At 42.2% G+C, this 24,553-nt stretch overlaps 1 protein-coding gene across 11 annotated transcripts in view; it reads left to right on the top strand.

Annotated features, from left to right (window-relative positions):
• The window catches only part of Dtna (dystrobrevin alpha), a 291,349-nt gene that overhangs the window by 97,121 nt on the left and 169,675 nt on the right, over positions 1-24,553 (top strand). The window contains exon 1 of one of the 11 annotated variants that reach the window (XM_017803351.2): positions 6,313-6,502. The exons of 9 other annotated variants lie outside the window; for them this stretch is intronic. The gene's annotated coding sequence lies outside the window, so the exon portion shown is untranslated. Of the gene's footprint in view, positions 1-6,312; positions 6,503-24,553 lie in introns of those variants that run through there. One more of the 11 variants, XM_008853714.2, reaches the window with a different exon arrangement.

The raw sequence follows: 24,553 nt of genomic DNA, 5'->3' as shown, positions 1-24,553 counted from the left end.
TTTCTTTGACAGTGTCTAGAACAAGAAGTACTTTCTGAATGCATATAATTAAAACTCATTGAATTAGAAGTCATCTCATTTTAGAATAAGCCACACAGAGGAAACTATGAAGCAAAGATCCCCAATACTGTGCGATCAGAATAAGAAAAAGAATTCCCTTAAGGTTTCAAGGGACTGAAGAGAGAGCTCAGTCAGTAAAGTACTCTCCTTGAGGCATGAGGATGTGAGTTTGATCCCTAGAAGTCACGCTTGAAAAGAAAACAGGTGTAATGAAGCATGATTGTAATCCTAGCATGAGGGAGGGAGACACGGGGTCCCTGGGGCACTGGGAGGGATCGTGATGGATCCATAAGCCAAAATAAAGCCTTTCTTCATTAAGGTGCTTCTTGTCAGGTATTTGGTCACAGCAAAGAGTGAATAAAGTTGCTGCTTCTAAGCTACTACAGTGGCCCTGAGATGCTAGTGCAGTTGTCCTGATTCAAGATATTTTGTTTATTTTATGTATGTGAATGTATTGCCTACATGTATATAAGTGCATCCATGTTGTGTGATGCCCATGAAGATCAGAAGAGGGTGTCAGATTCCCTGGAACTGGAAGTATGGATCACGGGGATCATCATTAGCCACCATGTGGGTGCTGGGAACCGAACCCAGGTCCTCTGCAAGAGCAACCGGTGCTCTTAACCACTGAGCCATCTCTTCAGCTTCAGGTTGCCCTGATTTAAAACAAAAAGTGAGTTACTCCCTGTTTCTGACCTTGAATTCACAGTTTCCAAGATGACACCTAAGGAGGCCACAGTGGCTCTGGGAGGGGCCCTTCAGGGATGAATCACCCTTTAGTGAACATGGGAAAATACAAAGGACAAAGATGTCTGTGGTTCTCCTGGAGAACCCCTGCTCCTATGTTAACAGTAAAATAACTCATCCCAGATCCAAGCTATTTCATTTTTTTAGGGCCTCAGCTTCCTCATCAATAAAATGAGTATTATTAAATCATAGATATGGATCTCATGAATTCTAAAATTCTGTGCTTAGATTTTCTTAAACTTAAAGTTTCCTCCACCTCCAGAAATCTATTCTAAGAAAGTAACCTTATATACAACCAAATATTCATACACAATGGTAAATTTACTTTAATGAAGAACCAGGAAAAAAGCTAAATTTGTATTAGCTTTGATAATATATGTAAGTATGTATTTTAATAGTAAGCCATGCTAAATAACAAGGCATCACACTGTAGAACGTGATGCCACTATGACAACATGTATTTATTATAGTGTGTTTATTTTACATTTTGTCCATTACGTGAAAGGCAGTGTTCAAAATTATGCAGCATTTTACACATATTAAAATGCATCAAAGTGTTACTATTGGGGCTGGAGAGATGGCTCCACAGGTAAAAGCTCTGGCTGTGGAAGCATGAAGAGGTAGGTTTGAGTCCCCAGAACCCACAAACGATGCTCAGCATGGCTGCATGTGCCACCATCAAGGGGCAGAGGCAGACAGAAGGCGCCTATTGACCTGCCAGCCTGGCTGAAATGGCAAGAAAAAGATTTGGTGAGCGACCTTGTCTTAAAGGAATATGGTAGCGAGCAAGAAGCAACACCAGCTGTCCTCCTCTGACTGGCTTCCTCTGGCTTCCGCGTGCACATGCACCAGTGCTCACACCTGCACACACGTGCACACACCACATACACACCAAAACCTACAAATAGGAATGGCAGTGTTGGTTACATAATGTTATTTCATAATTTTTTTCCTGTTTTCAACTATTCTGTTAGAGACACGTGCTGTTATCCTTAGTAAGAAAATAAGCAGAGGTAATAATAAGTATACATGATGTTTTAAAAGTTAAGCATGCTGTTTACTAAGGACAAATCCAGAAACAACTATGTACTTATAAATTTTTTTAAATAACTTATTTGAGAATTTCATACATGCGTATAAGGTGTTTTGAAAACTGTAAAAACAGAGCTTCGGCAGTCAGTTTCCATAAATGAGTTCAGCAAAGTGGTCCAGAGTTCATACCAGGTTATCCATAGGATACATAGCGATCGAGGTCATAGTATTTTTTTAAAACAGACATTTTCTATGACATATACCCGTATGAGGAAAAAAATTTATTTATAACCCTATTGATACAATTCAAAAGGCAGCAGTATATTTGGAACCTATTAAGTGCCCTTAATATGAATTGCAATGTCTAGTGACAGCCTGATTCTCTCATGAGGAACTTTCCTGAATGAACTGATGCTGATATCACATATTTTAGGTCAGCTGCCCAATGTGGCCCAAGAAACTATGTGCTTGTAAAAATTGTTCAGCAGGTCAAAGTCTTTTTGCATTGTTGTTAACAAGTTTTCTTAATATAAACCAGGGCCCTAACAACCAAGCACTTTGTGGCATTCAAGAGGAAAGAGGAGTTTTAAAGGTGACCCGGGAAAACGGCTTGTGTAGAGGCTCAAATTGCTACGACTTTTTTAGTTTCACTAACTGGACAGGGAGTGTTTCTGTAGCTGTGCAGCTTAATGCAAACTTGTGACCTCTGAGCCAGTGTGTGACCCTGAGTTTATGGGAAATTGGGCAACCCTCCCCTCTGAGGAGGGGGTAGTGAGGTAAACAGTCCGAAGTCCTAAGCCCCTCCCGGCTCTGTGTAAACAAGGCAGAGCAAAGAGACCTGGGGGCTTCTTTCCTAATTGTCACCCACGTCATAAAAACGGTTTCTGCCCACATGGTTGTATTCTTCATTGACATATAAGTGGTCTACACCAGCATAGGTTACATTACGGGGTCTGCTCACACAGAGGGTGAAAATAATAAATAATCTTAATTAAAATCGTGCGCCTGGCACAAGATTGGGTTCTTAAACCAAATACACTGACATCATAGTCCCTAACAGTTAAAGAAAGAGAGCCAAGCAAGCTGCTTTAACCTCTGACAAAGAACATGGGTCCGATCAGAGGTTTGCATGCGGTAAGCATGGATGTATTGGTGCAGCATGGATAAAGAAAACACAAGGTGAAGACTCGGGTGGTTACAAGGAGGAAGTGGTCACAGCGGTGAAACGCCGGAACAGTCAGCCACATGGGGAACGTTATGAATTATTCAACTTGTGGATGTGTTGCTCTGTCCTTCGGCCACTGCTTCGAGGAGGGTTAGCTGCTCTTACCTCTTTGCCTAACCTGCTGCAAGCATTTCATAGGATTGCATCCTCATGACTCACCACAAGGGAGGGCTCCTCAGGGTGTGGCACAGCCTAACATAGTTTGATAATCTCAACGGACTTGTAGGGCTCTGCTCTGCTCGTTCTTTCTGCTTTTAACGGCACAGCCTAACATAGTTTGATAATCTCAACGGACTTGTAGGGCTCTGCTCGTTCTTTCTGCTTTTAATGACAGGCTTTGTATGGCTGCAAGATTTAAATCACTCGTTTGATCATTTCGTTCTTGGGCATCTTCCCTACATTAAAGCCCCGGGTTTTGTTTGTTGTTTGGGTATGTGCACACACACACCCCATGCGATTTTAACCCTTCCATTGTTTTGCCTCCTAGCCTTCAACGCTTTTCTGTGCATTTGACTTCAGTGCCCAATGATTTCCTGAGTTCAATGACTGTGGGGGAAAAGCATCCAAAGTGAGCAGTTTTCAGGACCTGTTACAGGTCAAGGTGACTTTTTAAAGGGGCTGGAGAGATGGCTCAGTGGTAGGAAACTGACTACTTTTGCAGAAGACCCAGGTTTGAATCCCAGTACCCACATGGCACTAACAACTGTCCATAACTCTAGTTCCAAGGGATCTAATGCCCTCTTCTGGCCTCTGTAGGCATTGCATGACACTGGTGCACTTACATACATGCAGGCAATATACTCATACACATAAAATAAAAAATAAATAAATATTAATAAATAAATATTAAAAAATAAATAAAGACTACTGTTAATCTAGTAACAGTAAATCTGAAGCTCTCTTCTGATCTCTGTGGCATTGCACAACACAGGTGCACTCACATACATGCAGGCAATACACTCATACACATAAAAATAAAAATAATACAATTTGTTTTAAAATTTAACTGCATGCAAAATTTCTGATCTGAAACCGTTTGTGGTGAGTAATCCTTATATCCCATTTAATTTGCAAAACTATCACCAATAAATGACATCGCCATTAAAAAACATTTACATTTATTTATTTATTGTGGGGTTCGGGGAGGCATAAGCACCTTGGGACATGTGTGGAGGTCACAGATAATTTGCAAGAGTCCAGCCTCTCCTTGTACCATGTGACTTCTGGGGTTGAACTCAGGTTGTTGGGCTTGGTGCCTTTGCCCTCTAAGCCATTTCCTCTATCCAACAGGGCCATTTTTAAGAATCCAGTATAAATATTGCAATTATCTTTGTTGAATGTGGGATTTTTTTCATATTTATAGTTTGTAAAACATCAGCTCCCAAATTGAATCCTCTTTACACAGTCCATTTTATTCCAGGAATAAGTGTCACCTTCAACTGCTCATTATCTCCTAGATGTTGACAGTGTGAGAGGAAGCAAGCTGTCCTCAATATGTGACTAAGATGGTCACTGTATTTACACTGTGTTTTTGCCCCAAACCCATATTATAAAGTGTATTGGGTTGAAAATGAGTTTTATCAGCAGGGGGCAGTCCTGACCAGTTAACTTCCTCACGGTCCCTCTTGTTCACAACTCATAAACATACTGATACTAGCCAGAATTTATTAAGCACTCAGTATGTTTCAAGTTTGGTGCCTGGTGCTTCCTTTTCAATAACTCTACATAATTTTGCAGAGGAATAAACTGGGGTTTGGAGAGGTTAAATGATATGTCATCATCACGAACATGGAACCAGCTAGAGTCAGATTTCTAACCTTCATTTCCTTAACCCCTTAGTCACTCTTAGAACTCCCCGCAGCCTCACTTAGTGGGGACTGCCTCAAGAAAGTCTGTGCAGACCCTCTGATGCTCTGACCACAGAAAGGGATGCTGGGAGCCCAGTACTGGAAGAGCTGTGTCCTCCTGTAGGGCACGGGGTGTGGGGGAGGGGAGTAAACCAGGCATTCCCTCCCTTTCTTGTGTCAGGTGCTTTGAAGGCTAAGAATAAAGATGAACAAAGTAACGTTCCTCTTCCTCAGAGTCCACATCTAATGAGGAAAGACAGATCCATGGATCAAATATGATGAAAAATGAGCTACATGGAGGGAATAAGTAAGGGCTGTACAGCAGCAAAATAGCAAGACAAAACCTGAGGGACAAAGTCGCAGCCCCAGAGGACAGAGCTCCAGCTTGAGGGGTTGGGGAGAACAGAGCTAACCCTGACTCTAGGGCACACTTCAGCCACAGGGACTCCGTCAGCCTTGCTTTAAAGACTAGGCTGTCAACTGAAGGTGACCTCTTATACCTTCAATATATAAGCACTGCCTTGGGCAGGCTGGGGTGTTTGGAATTGCTCATAACCTAGAGCCCCCAGGTAGAGCTCAATTCATTCTCGCTAGCCAGCTGTATCACCACAGATTCAAATTGGTATGATCTGTTAAAACAGAACGAAACCCAATCTGTTTTAATTGTTAAACACAGGACTTTAATAAAAGGTAAAGCATTTTCCCTTCACATCTAAGCTGATTCAAAGTTTGCACTAGGAAAAAACAAACTTTTGAAACTTGCCTTTCCTATACTGATGTATGTTTCCTGCATCTGTGTTTACTGAATAAATTAATGTATTTTTAATGTTTTTAAAGGAGTTGTGGGACTATTTCCTACTAAGTTAGTAACTGGCATTTAAGAATATTTAGTTGGTGGCCTGGTGTGGTGGCGCACGTCTTTAATCCCAGCACTTGGGAGGCAGAGGCAGGCAGATTTTTGTGAGTTTGAGGCCAGCCTGGTCTACATAGTGAATTCCAGGACAGCTGGGGCTACAGGGAGAGCCTGTCTCAAAAAGACCAATAAAAGAAAAAAAAAAAATTAGTTGGTGGAAGTGCAGGATAATTATTTGTATTTGGAGACATTAGTGGTGATTTAAAAATAAATGTAGTCATTTCATCCCTTTAAATGCTTTGGAAGACCTTGTGCTCCGGTGCCTCTGCTGCTTTTTGTGGGGTTTTTGGTTTTGGTTTTTCGTTTTTCCCTTCACTCTCTTTTCCCTGTGCATGGAGTTGAGTCAGCAAGAGAAAAATATTCAAATTAGACTTGTCATACGGGGGAAAAAAATCTGACTTTGTCGGGGTGGGTGGAGGGAAAAAGCAACTTTTTGTCAGTCTTTTGTATCTCAGCAGCTGGATTCACTGCTGCCATGGTAACAGACCACATGATGAGGTGTATTAGATTGCTGTGTTGAGCTCAGGGGAAGAATGAACACAGCTTTTTATTGAAGTTAAAGGTTACTTTGGAGTTTCTTCTGTGGAAATGCGTAAGGTCAAGTACTGGAGCTTTCCGCATCTGTAGCACTTTGTGGAAGAATTAGGAGCACGTTGGTGCATTTAACTACAAAACCAGGTAAGTTACCACTGAATCTGTGAAACAGCTCTCTTACCTCTGAGGCAGTGGCATAACTTGCTGGATGGAATTTCATTGTGCCTTCACCCCCACCCCCACTCCTACCCCAACATGGGCACGGGACAAATTTTCTGCCGTCCCCTCCCCAACTTCTCCACCTCTGATTTCATCTGTTCTTAATTGGAAAGTCTCAAACGCTGAAAGTCTAATGGGATGTGAATTTTCAGAGTTCTGTGGCTGTGTGTGTGGCAAGAACGCAGTCATTACTGCCTTCGGATCAATGTGAAACTGAGCGAAGTGTTTCCTTGTTTGTCCTTTGAAAACGGTCTGCTTTCCTCAGAGGACACCTTGCAAGCGGTGTCGATCCAGAGCTACTGGTCTCGTGCTAAATTGAGCAGGAGGACCAAGTTCCCCAGCAGGTTGATCGGCGCAGCCCCCGCGCAGGCTTTCCTTCCACTAGTCATCATATTACTGCGTCCAGCAGCGTAGTTCCAGTTTACCTACAGTTTTTGCCATTTACTGCATCTCTATCAGCATTCTATTAATTTTCGTATTGTGACTGTATGTGTGCTAAAGGATTTTAAATGCAGAAGTAAATACGATATGGGGGAGTGCAAAATGAACTCTTTTGCTTAGAGATAGCTGTAAGCACGGAATGTAAACAACACGGTGTCTTGGTACAGCATGGATTCCCAGAGCGAGGGTAGACGCCTCCTCCTGACTTGCTAACATGTGACCTTGGCAGCGCGCAGGGGGGCAGGCTTTGAGCTGCTCCAAGCAGGCTTGTGAGGAAGAGCAGGACTCCTTAGAAGTAACTTACTCTGCTTTCTTGTTCTCAGTGCTTACTGACCTTTTATGTATCATTTCTTCAAAAGGCAGTAGGATTTCTTTGAACTTTTAGTCAAGGGCTTACCATACAACGTCTCTCCTTTCTTCTGTTCAAACTTGTCGTGGCAGCTTACGGTGACAAAATCTAACTAAATAATTGCAAGGCCTTGATGTTAGTGTCTTCTATCCACTGTCTACCCAGGGCAATCCTGAAAAGTACTTACTTGGTGAGGTAAAATCAGCTATCCGCCACTGATTGACACGATAAAACTTGATCAACGATCCAAAGTTGGGACATGTATTATGCTTTCTCCAAAAAAAATCAGATTCTATAATATTCCTTTATACTCTGTTTTTAGTATTTCCTTGGTCTAGTTATTATATGTCCAAATTAACTCTCAAGTTTGGTCAAGGAGTTACAGTCACTAGTCCAAAAACAGTTTGCCATGATTTTAAGTAAAAAGGACTCTTCCAAGATAAAAATATCACAAGCATTATAGCTGTGCCTCACATTTGTAAAGGAGGTATGCGTCTACCTGAACTTATTCTTTCCCTCTTCCCATTGTGGTTTTGATTACAGAACACGCTGTAAGCATGCGCTTTATGGCATGAAATACCTTTACAACCACAGATTTTATTACTGGGGAACAGAAATTTCCTCCAAATTAGTGAAAGAGCATACCTGATAAATATTTTAAAATGTGAGACACTCAATGCTGGCAGTGTCTTAGGTTTCAAATAAAATGTTCTGTTTGCTGAAAGAAAAATAAAAGAGAAAGAAAGAGGGAAAGAAAGAACAACAGAGAGAGGACATGACAAAAAAGACGAACGCTCAAAAGGATGAACGAGCCAATGCCTTCCGTTCTCAGCAGTCCAGGAATGGGTGAAATACCCAGCAAAGAAGAGGCACAGAATTGTATAGACAAGGTCCCATTGCTAAAATGCACTGCCATTTCACTAGTCCGTGCTTAACATATATGGTAAGACATATGTGGCCCTTTTCCAGTAACTGAATTTTTTTTAAAAACTACCTTAGTTGAAGATAGTTGAAACCTATCTCAACCCAGTTGTGAGATAGAACTTCAGCTAGAAGTGCAAATAATCTATTCCCAAATTTCTGTGGCATCTCTTCATCTGACATGAGACCACATGAACACATCCATCTCTGAAGTCACTGGCATACAGAAGTCAAGAGGATAGAGGGAAGCAAGATGACTCAGTGGGTAGAGTGCTTCCAAGGCAAGCCTGATGTCCTGTGTCATGAGGAAGGACAACACTGACAGTCATATAGGTGGAAGGAGAAGACTGAGCCCACAATGGTCCTCTGAATTCCATGCACCTACCTGGCACTTGAGTATGTATATACACACAATAATAGTAATTTTAATATGTTTTAAAAAGAAGCTTCTTTGAGAGCTACTTTGGTGCCAACATTAAGAAGCAGAAGTACTTTTTGATGCACTCACTTTAAATCAGATATACTGTCAAGATTATTTCATAGAATATTTTGGTCAAGCCGTATCTAACTCATGCCTTCTGTTCATATGAATGACTGGTTGTGTTTCTTAACATGTTAGATTTAATTCCTAGTCCTCCCTCAGTGCTCAAATCACTAATTATCTGAAAGCATTTACCTTATGAAGGAGATGTATTCAACATAGTTATGATGGGGAATCAGAACAGCTCACATAGACTCATCTAGAAAATTAAGGATACACTCTGAACTACAGGACAATATTCCTAAAAGAGATGAAGATTTAGCAGAGGATGGTGATTGGATGACAGGTCTTTGTGCCATTGTTGGGAGTTATTTTTGAACTTATTTCATTAAAGTGGATTTTATTATTAACCACCTTGTAATTTTTATATGAAAGGATTTAGATTTTTTTTTCCAATGATTCTTAAACTTTTCAAATGAAAGAGAAAGTCATGCTGCCATGGTTGTGATGCTAGTAGTGATGACACTGGTGACAGGGATTAGTTTGCAGAATAAGATGGGTGAGAAAACTTGGCTCCTCCTCAGACATCAGTGCTTTCGAGAAAGAAAATGGAAATTTCTAATGTTTTGTATGATTCTCAGAAATGTGCTTCCACATTTAATTAATTCCATCAACGGCATTCCTAAATCACTAATAACAGATGTGCTTTGTTATAGTCTTAAAAGACCAGATCGTTAGATGTGTTGGCTTTGTTAAATAAGTAATAGAGGCTTTCATCAGAAATGATTAAACTTATCAGAAATTGTAGAGTCATGTCTGATAGGAAAAGAATCAACTTGTTTCTAGGAATGAGTCACATGTTATACTCCTAGTGGAAAAGAAAGTTACCTGGTTTCATTTTCATAATAGTGGATGGATGTATTTTAGAATGATGTAATTTCCCATTCTAGTATAAACATTATGAAATGTTCATAATGTATGCCCTTCTAATATTTTAATTGTTTTTACATTTTAAATTATTAGTTTTAAATGATATTTTATGTCTAAAACCTTTTGATTCTGGTTTGTGTGAAGAAAGCTCATTCTCAGAAAAATCTCTTACCCTTCTACTTATTTCATGCATGAAAGAAAATGGTAGCTAGATTGGCAACTCCAGTTTAGAATGAGCATCCATGAAGTGGGAGGGAAAACGCAGAGGCTGAAATAGAAAAGTGTGCTCTCAAAGTGAACACCACACTTGAATGAGGACAGAAAAAGTATTACTTTGGGGAAATGTTATAATCAAAATTAGAAGTCAAATGGAAAACTAGAAATAGTACTCATAGCGTGTTATGAAAGAGAAAAACGTGTCAGGGTGAGGCTGCTTATCCTCAATCCCAGCACTCAGTAAGCTGAGGCAGGAGCATTACAAGCTTGAACTCAGCCTGCTCTACTTCTGGAGGGTTTGTCCCAAGGGAAAAAAAATGAAGGGAGGGGAAGAAGGGAGAGAAAGAGGTTAGGAGAGGGGAGGGAAGGAGAGGGGAGGGGAGGGGAAGGGAAAGAAAAGAATAAATCCACAGTGTATGAGAAAGTGTCATAAATCAGCAAATAAAAGAAACTCACTAATCATTCTTTCAAATAGCTACAATTAAACAAGCACCAGACCTCATAAAACTGTTCGGGGTCCAGGTTATCGTAGTCATCGTTGTTGTCATCATCATCATCACAGTACCCATACACTGACAACTTGGTGACAGGTATTTCTCATGTGCTATTTAATTCTTACCACATCCTAGGAAATAAACATGGTACTCACTGCTTGATGAGGCAAGTGTCAGTAAGTGCAGAGCTAGGGTGTCAGAGCAGAGCCAGCTCTGTCAATCATGCTGCGTCTCCATTTCCCTGCTCTGCTATGGAGTTTAAACTGTTTCACTCTGAATGCCAGGTATGCTTGAGGAATTAAAATTGACAGCAACACAGACAGTAGACCAAAGGGAGGATACTGGATGGACTGAAACGAGTCACGTGGTTAATACAACCATCCAAAACAAGGAAGAGAATGGTGTGGCACTGAGGAATGTGCAAAGCCTTTGAAAAGGACAGATTTGAGAAGGGGTTATCAGTTGTCTGTCTTTACAATAAATCAGGCAGAGAATACCCGACTTGTTTCTTAAGCACCTCTGAAAACTTTCTGTTATTGCTTATACCATTTAGGCAAGTTTGTGTGGCCAAGGAAATTGAGCTCATCATAGGCACATTTCTATCAAGATTGGCTCATGTAAGCCATCCTGTTGGAAGAAAGTACCACTACATCATATATGCTCTGAAAATGTGAGTCCCATCACCACACTGACACTGAGGAAGTCATGTAAATGAGATGAGAGCTTTATAAATTTATAAATCTTTATAAATTTTTCTGTCATTAAAATCTTAATGTTCTTTGATTTCTTTTTATAATACTTTCCAATATATGATATTTTTAATATATAAGGATCATTCAGAGAACACAATTCTCTTTATCATTGTAGAATTGAATATTTTTATTCAGGTACATCAAAGATTTGTTTTCCCTCTAGCTCAGGCTAGCCTGGAGCTCACTATGTAGCCCAGGCTGGCCTGGAGTTCACTATGTAGCCCAGGCTGGCCTGGAGCTCACTATGTAGCCTAGGCTGGCCTCGCTCAGCAATCTTCCTGCCTCTGGTCCCAAGAGCTGAGGTGACAGGCTGGTGTGGCCTCATCCAGCCAGCCTGGCACTTTAGTATCTTCCTGCCTCTGCATGGCTTTTCCTTTGGAATCTGTTTTTCCTCTTATCCACACATCCAGGTTCTTATGTGGTTTGGAAGCTGTAGTGACTGTTTCTTCCAGCACTGTACCTCCACTAGTTTCCAAGAGGTTACTTTTGGTTTCTTTGAGACTTATGATCACTGCAGTAGGAGAAAAATGTGCAAGAGATGTGTAAGATTGTGATAATGAAAACAGAAAGAAAAAGCCAATGCCCTGTGGACCTAGTGCTGACCATATGCTGAGTACAGGAGGCAGCCCCAGGAAGAGCATTCAGGAGAGCAGGGTGGGAGACTTAGGGATACTTTATTTTTTTAAGTTTTTATTTTAATTCATTATGTGTATGTATATGTGCATGGGAATGCTGGTAACCACAGAGGCCGGAGGTATTGGATCCCCTGGAGCTAGAGTTTAAAGTGGCTGTGAACTGTCTGATGTGGGTGCTAGGAATTTAACTCAGATCCTCTGCAAGAGTAGCAGACTCTTAACCTCTGAGCCATCTCTCCAGCCCTAGGATACTTTTTAAGTGCCACATAACCTTCATGTGTTTTGTTTAAATGAACTGAGTAGTGACTAGTGCATGGAAATCTCTGAATAAAAGTAGTAGTTATTTTACATCTGTTAGTCCCACAATCATCCCACGTGCTGTTAGCACCTTTTGGATTGCAGATAAAGAAATCGGAGCCAGAATGCTTACATAATTTCCTCCAAATGCACAGTTACTAAGAGAATTAAACTTCTGTACCATCTTGCATGGTCTTAATCTGTGTGAAGCTTATTATGTGTAGAAATGTTTGCAACATAGTTACGAAGTGCCTAGAAGAGAGAAAGCCCTTCACTATATTAGGGATTGCTACTATTCACAATAGTGAAGGAAGGAACAAGGCTAGATATCCATCCACAGATGAATGAATAAAGAAAATGTGGTACATATCCACAACTGAATTTTTCCAGTATAAAGAAAAACTAAATCATGGCATTTACAGGAAAATAGATGGGACTGGGTCGCTGATGTTAAGCAAAATAAGCCTGTCTTGGAAATAGAAACAGCAATTTTCTTTCATATGAGAACTCTGTGTGTGTGTGTGTGTGTGTGTGTGTGTGTGTGTGTGTGTAGAAAGGGGTCCGTGAGAGAGAAGGAAGAGAGCATAAGAGGCATAAGAAGGGAAGAGAAGACAAGGGAACACGTGCGGCACCGTGGAGAGGAGCACTGCTTGGGCACAGTGGAGATGGGGGCAGTGGAAGGGGACGAAGAACTAAGTTTAATGACATATGCACATGAAAGTGCAATAATGAAGCCCATTATTTTGTGTGCTAACTTAAAATGTTAATCTAAAATAGCAATTACCATTTTTACACAATAAACTTGAGACTTTCCAGTATTTCTATCTTTATATACAAGAGTGTGCTGACATAGCAATGAGCGTTACATGTATTTCTTATAGTCGATGTGAATATAATATTTCCCTCACAAGATGGAAGAAGCCTCTTTCTACTGAAATGCTGTCAATCAGTTTGACTGGCGTAGTGAGAGTTGCCACCTCAAAGAATGCAGTTCACTGAAGCACTCTACGAAGAGACTTGCATGACTCTGACCTTCTGACAGGGAAAGTCTGCCGCTCATGCAACTAAAGACAGCAAATTAAACTTTCCTTTCCATGCTGGGGATTTGAATAAAATGTCACTTTGTTCGTTGCTGTCTTGCTAGGAACTAAATGCTTTGACATTTTTATAACCTAAGGGAGCCAGTGAGAAACTGGCAGCCTGTGAGGGGAATCCGGCCAGAGGCTGGCCAAGGCCTAATCCTACATGGGTGTCTGGGTAGTGGCCACAGGGGTCAACTGAGTGGTTCCATGCAGAACTCAACTAGACCCTGGAACAATCAGGTGCAAACTTGGACTCTCTTTCCTCATAATGTGGTTTGCTGGGTGTAGGTAGGTTATGGGCCTCTGTACTGGAAGAATTCTGTGGACAATCAGTTGTTTTGAAACCGAACTGAAATGAGAACTTCAACAGATGCAGAATTAAAGTCAGGGAAACATACAGACACAAGGCAAAAACAATGCTTCTGTTGTCTTGGGTTTCTCTGGGAGGGTGGTGCTGCTGTGGGCCGAGAGAGAGGAATACGCCACAGACGAGGCAGAGAAGGGATGAGGACACTATGCCTCGGGAGCAGAAATGTCGGGACTCGAGGTGTACAGGAGACCGTGGGACAAAGCGGGCAAGTGACCGGCAGCTGCCTTGGCACCTGCACCCGCCGCTCCTCTGCCCTTATTCACAACTGAGAAGGCAGTGTGATAACCAGTCACTGGGCGCGCTTTGCAGTGACCACCCTGGTAAAATCACAAGGAAGGAGAGCAGGGGGTCCTCCAACCTTGCGCACCTCGTTCCCAGGGAAGGACTCTCTGGGGTGCAGGGTAGGGAATCTCTATATGTCTGTTCTTGTGCCCACCCACCTTAGATGAATGTTTCTCCGTGACTAAATGGCCCTGCTTTGTTTCATTCTGTTTCATGGAAGTTGTGATTTGCAGACCCCTGAAGTTATTTCTTGATTTTTAAAAATATTTCATTTATTACTTTTACTTTATGTGTATATGTGTATTTCCTGCATGTATGTAAGTGCACCCATGTTGTGCAATGCCTGCAGAGGTCAAAAGAAGGCACTAGATCCCCTGGAACTGGAGTTAGGTTCAGTTTTAGCTGCCACGTGGGTGCTGAGAATTGAACCAGGGTCCTCTGCAAGAGCAGTCAGTGCTCTTAACCACTGAGCCATCACTCCAGCCCTGAGAAACATTTCAATTTTTAAATTTATTATTTTTATTTTATGTGTATGAGTGCATCATCTGTATGTATGTAAGTGTACCCATGTGATGCAATGCCCGCAGAGGTCAGAAGAGGGCACTGGATTCCACTGCAACTGGAGTTACAGACAGTTGTTAGCCACTGTGTGGGTGTTGGGAACCGAACTCAGGTCCTCTGCAAAAGCAACCAGTGCTCTTAACCGCTGAGTCATCTCTCCAGCCCCCAAAATGAGCAACTACAAGGCACTGAAAACATGAAATTTTTGAGACAAAATACCCAACGGTGAAGATCTGGCTAAATAAACTGTGGTATATCGACATGAAAACTCATTCACAGCAGGTTACAAACCTTTTATAAAGTATTGTCTACCATGAAACACTGATATTGCAGAAGAGGAGCAGGGAAAGACAGAAGGAAATCAAGCAGCATGTTAGGGATGGTCATCCAGACACAGTACATTGTTGTTTCCTGTGGCGGCACAACACCTGCTGTCAACAGGGATGTATTGGTTACTCTCACGTTGCTATGATAAAATACCTATCAGGAAGCAAACTTAAGGGAGATATTTTTCTTAATAGTAAGGAATCAGAGCAAAACATTCTCTTGGCATGGCACAGCCATTGCAACCTTGAACTCATAGCAACTGTGGTCACTGCCCTGGGCCTGCACAAGACTGGCCCTGTCAATAAGCAGCTATGGATGGGGGAGAGACTCTTGAGGCCTTATTCTTTTCTGATAAACTATTGGCTACTGAAAGATTCTGGGAGGTGGGACACCACTGTCTTCAACTGTGTATGCACTGGCAAGCAAAACCAGGCTTCAGTGGATAGTTCCAAAACCATGATCACACGCATGGCCCTGGTTAAGCTCAGTGGGTCACAAAACAAAGTCAAAAGACAAAATGTGGCGAAGGGATCTATAGGACCGAGGAGTTGACAGAGGTAAGAGATGAGAATAATGAGAGCGCACTTTATATGTCTGAAAATGTCGAAGAACAAATTCCATTAATTTAACAAAGAGATCGAAAAGTTACCTTGAAAAAAAGAAGGATTTGTAATAATAAAAGAGAACAAAGGGCATTCAACAGGCTTTTCCTAATGCAGATTCAAGAAATACCACTCCGTGGGGTGGGCTGTACTAAGCGGTTAGGGCTCTTGCCTGCCTTGTGTGAGATCCTGAGTTGGATTCCTAGGATCGTCATCATCATCCAACTCTATAATCAGTTTTTAAAGGAGGAATCAGCTTATGTAAATAAGAGGAACCCGCATTCAGGTGACTTCAGACTTAGATCCAGAGGGTCCAAGGTCATCCCCAAAGCTGTCGTTCCATTTCTGGGCTCTGTTTGTCTCCTACATGGCCTTATTCAGTTAGTGCTACTCAAGCAGTGCAACCAGAGCCTGTGTCCTTCTGTAGCTCCTGGAGAAGAGCTTTCAAACCAGATGGTGGGATGGCTGCCGTAACCCCCATTCACCCCTCCAGCTTCGCACCCTGCAGGGAAATTTTCTCATAAGATCCCAGGAAGCGTCAAAGGATGGCTTAGGTTATGTGCCCAGCCCTGGGCTCTCAGCATGGCCAGGGCAAGGCATTCTGACCCCAGGCCTGGTTCAGTCACCTACTTCTCTATTTGAAGGGAAATAAAGTCAGCCCAGAACAGCCACATGGGAATCCTGGGAGAGTATGTCAGATGTCACGTGACATAAAGTAACAGGTATAGCACCAAAGATAGCACAGGATCAACTTTCAGTCCTTGTGGAATTATACCAATTATTGTAGCTACTTTCAAATAAGGAAATTGAAAGCCAGGAAAATCCAAATTATTTCTAAGAACCTAAAGACAGTAGATGACAGAGAGATCTGAAGCCCGGTATGTCTGACTCCATGGCCAAACATCCTCTCCAAAACATTTGCCATTTTTAATTTGTGTGTGTGAGTATATTGCCTGCATGTGTGTAAGTGCACCAATGTCATGCAATGCCTGAAGAGGTCAGAAAATGGCATTAGATTCCCCTGGAACTGGAGGACATTTGTTAGTCCCCATGTGGGTTCTGGGAATGGAACCTGGGTCCTCTGCAAGAGTAGCCAGTGCTCTTAACCACTCAGCCATCTCTCCAGTCCATGTTTGCCTTTTTTAGCCGCCTGTGGCTACCACATCTTCAATCAAGGGGCAGAGACTGGCACTCTCTGTTTCTGTGAGGAGTGGCGGGAAGGCGGCCACCAGCTTGTACCTTCCAAATGAAGCTCTAGGAGACAGGTTGCTTCTCTCTCTGGGAAACAATGTTTTGAGAAGAACTAACAAAACACGTAATATGTCAGAGTGTGTCCCTTAGGTAAAATGTTGAGTCGTTTCCACACATTAAATCAAGAGCAGGGGGGGATAGCTCACCATGCAAGCATGAGGACCTGCGCTTTATCTCCAGAACCCACAGAAAAAAAGCCAGGCGTGGTGGTGTGAGCTTGAAATCGTAGCCCTGGAGAGGCAGACACAGGCAGCTCCCTGCCTGCAGCTTGCTGGCCAGCCAGCCTAGCCTGCTTGGTGAGCGTCAGGCCAGTGAAAGACTCTGCCTTTAAAACAAGGTGGACAGCAACTGAGAAATGACACCCAAGGGCTGTTTTATGACATCCATATGCATATACACATCCATGTGCCTATACATGTGTGTACATACACATATATAAACATGTGCACACAGAGACAAAAGAATGCAACACTCAGATTTTTTGATGTTTTTAAAGAGATTCAGTCCGTGCTTAGCCCTTAAGGAGTATTTTCAAGAGCACACTAGACACTCTGAAAAAAAATATCAAAGTACCTATGACCTGAATTAGGGCACAAAGCAAAGATGGGAGAATGGAAAGTTCAAAGTGCAAGAGACGTAAATGCCACCGGGAAATGATAGTCTGTAGGTCTGGCCGCTCTCCAACCACAGTGCACAACCTCAAAGAAGCCTCAGGTTATTTATACCTGCTGAGGGTTCGCTGCACCTAGTGATTAAGGCTGTATAACACACTAGATAAGTTTAGTAGAGCTTTAAGACTTCAAAGTTTGTGTTTTCTTAACCTTCTTCTTTCCTGTCTTTAGTTCCCGGATTAAAAAGACAACCTTCACCTTCCCACAGATCCAAGGCGTAATTCTAAAAATAAACAGAAGTATTTGCCTTTACCAGGACATGATGTCCCAGCTTTGTTTCCAGAGCCTCGAGTGTATACAAGTTGCTCTTGAAGTCTGTCCACAGGACACCAAATGCAAGCTCTTGTCACTTGTACCCTCCTGAGTGGCCGTGCTTGGCCAACCTGCACTTGGTAGATAATGCCCATGGAACAATTGCTGGATGAGTAATTCGTAGTCAAAACCCTGGCAGAACCTTGAGATTTATTTAGCACAGTGTATTTAGTTCTTCATTCAAAGGAAGGAAAATTCCATACATTAGGTCAGATTGTCAAAGTGCCTTCAACTTCCAGCACTGCAGTTGCTGAGGGCTCTGACATGAGAAGGATCGGCCTGTACTCAGGCCAGTCAGGAACTAAATGCTTCAGAGACAGAAGACAAGAAGACACGAGTATTGTCTTGTGGCCCTGTGTCTTCTTGACAAACTGAAGAAGCACAGCAATAAGAGAAGTGTAGCCTTCAAAGTTCGATTCAGTCTCAAATATCCTTTCTACCTAGAACGAGCTCTGAGTCTGCACGTCTGCATTTGGATAATGTGATTGCCAGCTGGGACACCCTTGGTCCATTGAGAGCTCATATAGAGTTGATCTGAACCAAGTTGAGCCATTGTGTCAACACTGGGGGTTCTTAGGGTCCCTATCTCCTAAATAAGATGTTTCTCTGGCCCTAATGTCTGTGCATGTTGATCTATCTTCTCCTTTATCCGACAGCACAAGAAGCTCTACCCCTTGCTGGTATCCACCATTCATGTTTGTGTACCCAACAACATCACCGAAGGTTGGGGGTCAGCAAGAATGAGCAGGCGCGTGCCCCTCTCCATCCCCCACCAACCACCCCCACCCCTCCACTCTCAGTCATGGCTCGGCTTTCTTCTTAGGGATGCAAACACTTTTCATCGTACTATGCAGAGCAGGGTTGCTCTCCTCTGTACTTGTTCCCAGGTTTTGTGCTTTCTAAAGCACCAAGGATCTTCCAGGGGCCTCTTTGGAAGAGAGTGGAGGTTATCTGTACAAAAAAAAAAAAAAAAAAAAAATTTCCATTGTGTTTAGAATGGTAATGACTAATACCCAATCTGCTAGTTTCCAAGGATCGTGTAAATTGCTAAATACGGTAAATTTTATTGCTAAAAATATATTTGTTAAAATATAAGGTGCACAGCACTTTCCACAATGTATATTACACAGGACATGATGATGAGGATGATGAGGATGATGATGAGGAGGAGGAGGATGGTGATGATGATAGTGATGATGATATTGATGGTGATGATGTCACGTGATGGTGATGTTAATGATTCTATACTGTATAATCAGTATTTTCAGATAATTTATTTCTCTGAATAGCATTTATAGAAATTATAATGAATTGTTTTTCAATCATTTTTAATGTCTGCTTCCTCTATTGTGACTGTTACATTCCCTTAGAGCAGAACCCATCTCTGTCTTGTTTACCTCTGTGTGTCACCAATGTCTCATCATGTGTCTGGCCCACATACTCAACTCTTTGCTGCATTAATGAATAGGTGAATGGGAAAATGGGCAGTTATTAGTTATAGAAGATGTTTTCTTCTCTCTTTAAAGTTGTAGCTCAAGAGAAAGAAGGAGCAGGACAGAGGGGCGGTGAGCCGGTGAATGTATTTAGATATTCTTGGAATGTTGTCAGCGCTTAGCCTGCTTTCTTTATTCGCTTCTTAGGTGTATATTTTTCTGTTCTTGCATGAGATTACACCCTCCTTATTTTTGTTAGGTTTACCAGTAAACTGTTAAAGCTTTTAAAAAACAAGACAATAGAGTGTTTTTCTGAAGGTCTCATTAAGAGAAACCATGGTCATTGGGGTGCCAGGCTACTCTAGAAAGCCCCCTGTGGCCATAACTCATTTGAAACAGTTGGGGCTTCCCCTATTGTTTTTCCAGAGCATCTTTTTGGGGATTTGTCAACTTTGTTGAGTCACTTGTGAATCTAGATCTAATGTTACAAAATTTTCTCAATAGGAAGACATACTCTGTACTATGATGAAATTTGTAGATTAATTTTAGGAATACAACTCACTCCTGTGACACAGTCACCTACTTCTGCTGAGATGACGTGACCCAAAGACACTAGATTTACAGCCACTTTCCCCAGTGAGCCTCCCTTTCTCACCTAAAATGAGAATTCTGGGCCATAAGCATATATTAACAGTCACAGAAGATGATGCCCTGTCTAGGCTGGGTTCTGCCTCCTTCCTTGACCAGAGAGAGCATCTGCTGCTTCACACAAGCTGAGGAATTTGTCTGAATCAAGACAGGTTGCAAAAATAAAAACTAGAGCCTGGAGGATAGACTTTCCTCTTATCCCAAACAGAGAAAATAAAATCACCCAACAAATATTTTCAGAATCTAAAATGCTACTAGTAAAAATATAAGATATAGAGTTCCCAGTTTTTATTAACTGGGGGGGAGGTATGTCTGTGTGTGAGGTGTGTGTGTGTGTGTGTGTGTGTGTGAGTGTATGTGTATGTGTGTGTGTGTGTGTGTGTGTGTGTGTGTGTGTGTGTGTGAGTGTATGTGTATGTGTGGTAAGTGTGTGTGGTAATGTATGTGTGTATGTAATGTATATGTGTGTTATGTGTGCCTATGTGCATCTGTGTGTAAGTATGTCTATGTGTGTATATGTGTATTTATCTGTGCGCATGTATGCTCATAAGTGTGCATGTATAGTGTGTGGTATGTATGTATGTGTGTATATGTATGCGTGTATGTTTTCTGTGTTGTATGTGTGGTATGTGTGTATGGTAAGTGCATGTAGTGTGTGTGTATCTAAGTATGTGTATGTGTGTTAGTGTGTGTGTGTGTATGTGTGCGTGTGCATGTGTATGTACCAGGCATTGAACCCAGGGCCTTGTGCATGGCGCCAAGCATCCAACTTCTAAGCTATATCTTTAGCCCCTTTTATAATCTGTATTTTGAGACAAGGTCTCTACCCAAAGTTACCCAAGCAGGCCTCAACCTTGCCATCCCCTGCCTCAACCTCCCCAGTGGCTGGGGTCATAAACCTGTGACACCAGGTCCTGTTTAAATTTCAATTTCACATAAACAATTATAGTACTATGTATCCTATTTAATATTTGGCTCATACTTAAACTGAGAAATGTATTTGCTAAGGCTGGCAACCTTATGTGCATGCTGGGCATTGGGGGGAGAGGGTGGGCATGCTGGGTGTTGGGGGGAGAGGGTGGGCATGCTGGGCGTTGGGGGGAGAGGGTGGGCAAGGAGATCATGAAGGCATAAAGTTGGGGTGTTTGCTATCAGCTTTTATTTATTTATTTATTTATTTATTTATTTATGTCTATTTATTTATTGTGCTAAGGATGCAATTCAGGCCCATAATCTAAGCAAGCACTTTACCACTAAGTTCCAGCCTCAGCCCAATTTTCCTTCGCTACTACTGTTACTATTATTATTTCTAAGTAGTGTGGTTCTTGGAAATTTGTTGCAGTGTTTCACACCTTGTTTCCTGTTGCTAGACACTGTCCTTCCCCTGGCCAGACCAAAGCAGCAGCTTTCCGTGGACTGCACCGTTAAGATGCTCTGTTCACATAGGCCCATCACACAGTGACTGGGCAGCTCCTCACTTCTTCCCTTTGACTCTTGGTTTGATCTCAAGCAGAATCCTTACCTCATCTAGTCACAGATACCTCTCCCTACAGCTTTGATCTCTTTGGAATTTGATTCCCATTTAAAACATGAAGTTAGTGGGGGATTAGAGATCCTTTATAGCACTGACTTGACAGCATAGTCTCCTGGAGGATACCAGAGTGGGGACTCTCGCTCAGTGTCCCACAAACTCATGACTGAGCGCACACTGATAAAGTTACAATTATGTGGCTGGAGAGATGGGTCAGAGGTTAAGAGCACTGGCTGCTCTTGCAGAGGACCCGGGTTCGATTCCCAGCACCCACATGGCAGCTAACAACTGTCAGTAACTCCAGTTCCAGGGGATTTGACGCCTTCTGACCGCTTACACACATGCAGGCAATACACTCATACACATAAAATAAAAATAAAGTTACAGTTATAACAGCAATTCCACACTAGACTGACATGTAACTCTTCCTAATGCAAAGTCACATACTACATACACGGAGATGCACAACTTATCACCCATTTCCATTGGTTGGAGAGCTCCTTTCTATTATCCATGGGAGAGTCTTTTGAAGTAAATTACACACGAGCCATAACGAACATGAATAAGTCCACCCAGACAAACATTTTGGAATGTGTCTTTCCCACTGATATTGTAAGTAATCATCACCCAGTGGGGGAATTTCTCACTTCCTCTAGCTGTTGGGTCACAATCTTAAAGTGCAGTATCTGGTAAAAGTGTGGCCAACTAATTGTACAGACTGATTGAAGTCCAGGTGTATAAGCACCAGAGTGGGCTGGGAAGACCAGTCACCACTGCAAAGGGAGTGTCAGTACTCTAAAACCTCAGACAAGAATTTTGTGTCTTGAACTTACTGGGATTAAGATACATTTTCTCACATGTCCTCAGGCTTTCAAAATCATTTATGGTAGGTATGATTTTTTGAACTGCCAGGAAATAATCATAGTCCATTTTTTGCCGTAAGCAGTGTGAATTCACCAAGTCATTTGAATTCTACTTGAAAATAGTGATGGAAAAATTTAGTAGTAAATTTTGAAAACTTAAAAAATTAGCCAGGCTGCCGTGAGTTTGAGGCAAGCCTGGGTCATATGGTGGTTCTGAGGCTATTGTCTAGGCTACATAAGAAGACCCTGTCTCAAAAAGCAAATAAACAAAAGTGAAAAGTGTCTAGTTGCAGAAGGTGACAAAGTCTGAGGAAGGCTCTGCGCCCTTCATAGAAGCTGCTCTACCTTGCTGCTATATGTGGGTGAAAGGACACATGGACAGGAAAGAGGACAAGAAGCTGGGTGGGAGGCTGTGGGGGATCAGGGGCAGCAGCGCCGGAGGACATGGACGCAGGAGGATCACCAAAACGCACTTAGCTTTGTTTGAAAAATCATGATGACATCTAACACCTTATATGCTTATTTAAATGTCTTCAATTTTTAAAAATGAAATGAAAAACATCTTTTTAATATTATAGGTTTATTTACTTCATACAGTATACTTTTCATTTAGATTTAAAATATGTGTATGTGGTTTATAAAAACGAGGTACTGCAAGGCCACATTCCTCACCTTCTGTGATTTACAAAGAAAGAGACCCCATTCAGTAAAATTTAATTTGTTTTCATTTTTAAGCCGTCATGTAGTGAAGTTATCAGCATTCTATGGACATTTGACTTCTTTGAAGTTCTTCAAATTTATCCAAAATGAAACACTTTGGCCTTAACTGAAACAGAATTATATATGCTTGGTGTACATAAAAATATATCGTAATCATCAAAGAGCTTGAGAACGTGCATTAAAGAAATTGAGTCAGGTCATATGTACAACGGTTGCTACAAGTTCACATCCACAGAAAACATGGCTAAAATCTAAAATGCTGGCTGTGTGCAAAATTATTTTGTAAAGTGATGGTGAAACCTTACTTATTTAAGTGAAATCTTAATTATTTCTTCTAAGACAGTCTTCCGTTACTGTATTTCTCTCTCTCTTACAAACAGCCATAAGAACAAACTGTAAGATTAAGAGACTGGTCCTCTCATTTCCTTTGTATTTATTCTTGGTCACCCGGGACACCTAGGTCTCTTACAGTACATCCAGCCAAGGGCTGCTTACGGAAAGAAACCTTTCCAGCTCCTGTCTGAGTTCTCCCCGCTGACCTGCTAGGTCAAACCTTCTAAGGTTTGAGTCTCTTTCCTGACTTACACTGTGTACTCACTTTCAGATTAATAGACTTCCGTTACCGCCTTCCTTAGCTGCCGCACACAGAGGTCAGCTTGGGCCCCCTTGGCCTCCTTTCTGTGGTACAGAGGCCCCTCCACCAGCCCGAGGTCAGTGCAGTGCTCCATCCCGCAGTCACGCCGGGTGCTCCTCGTGCTGTGAAACTGGCAATTGTACTAGTGATGCACACACGATGAAACAGGCACACCCGTTCATGGCTGCCATTGTGATGGTGGTTATAGACGGACAAAGAACACTGTAAAAGTGAAGCAGAAGAATATTCGAGAAATTATGAAATGCTGCCAGAAACTGACGTGCCCCTGGAATCTGAGGCTGGGAGCAGCTGGAATATGCAGAGTATTCCAAGCAAAGAAATCAGTAGGCCAGGCCCTGGGGCACGTGTGACCACCGTGCAGTTTGTGAACAGAGACCCAGGCTAATCGTAAGCCTAGGAGCCAGATGGCTCAGGACCTACAAAGCCATTTTAAGGATTTGGAACTTTAAATTAAAGGCAGTAGGAAGTCCAGCCTGATTTTACTGGCAATTGTCCAAGAAGCATCTTAATTGACCACAGAGGCCATTTAGACATAACAGGCAGAGCAGCTAAATTAGCTCATGTAATACAAGCCCCAGTAATAGAAGCAGCCACGTTTGAACAAAGAAGGGTGCATAGTGTGGTCCAGCCAGAGAGGAGTGTCCACCATGGTATGGCAGATTCTGAACCACATAGCATGCTAAATATGCACACACGATAGGAGTCCATGTTGGAGTTCTGCAATTCAGAAAATAGCATTTACTGACAATCCAGATTACTCCAGTCTGAACTGGGCACCTTTTGGAAGCAGAGTCAGCCAGAGTCCCCTTCCTCTGCGTCCCTTTCTTCCCCTCGTTCCTTTCACGATGCCTGGGCCTTTTCATACTTTTCCTTCTCTCTGCTGTCCTGGGGGCCAGTCTCCCCCCCTTTCAGTGTCGGGGTTAGATGTCTGCTAGAAGAAGAAGGGGTGATGCCAGTGTCCTTCTCTCAGACTCCTTAGGCCTAGAGTCGTTTGTATCCTTAACAGTGCTGGGACAAACTTGTTTCTGAGGCCCCGGGCCAGGCAGGGCACATGACCAGAAGATAAATGAGGAACATGATCTGGTTAGAGCAAGTTTTCAGGATCATGTTACAAATAACTCCTGATGAGTTTTATAAAGAAAAACTGAATGG

This window comes from Nannospalax galili, unplaced genomic scaffold, assembly GCF_000622305.1.
Source record: "Nannospalax galili isolate Female #2095 unplaced genomic scaffold, S.galili_v1.0 scaffold147, whole genome shotgun sequence".
Lineage (NCBI taxonomy): Eukaryota > Metazoa > Chordata > Mammalia > Rodentia > Spalacidae > Nannospalax > Nannospalax galili.
Note: the sequence above shows the minus strand (reverse complement) of the source record. Positions and strands in the feature narration are given on the sequence as shown.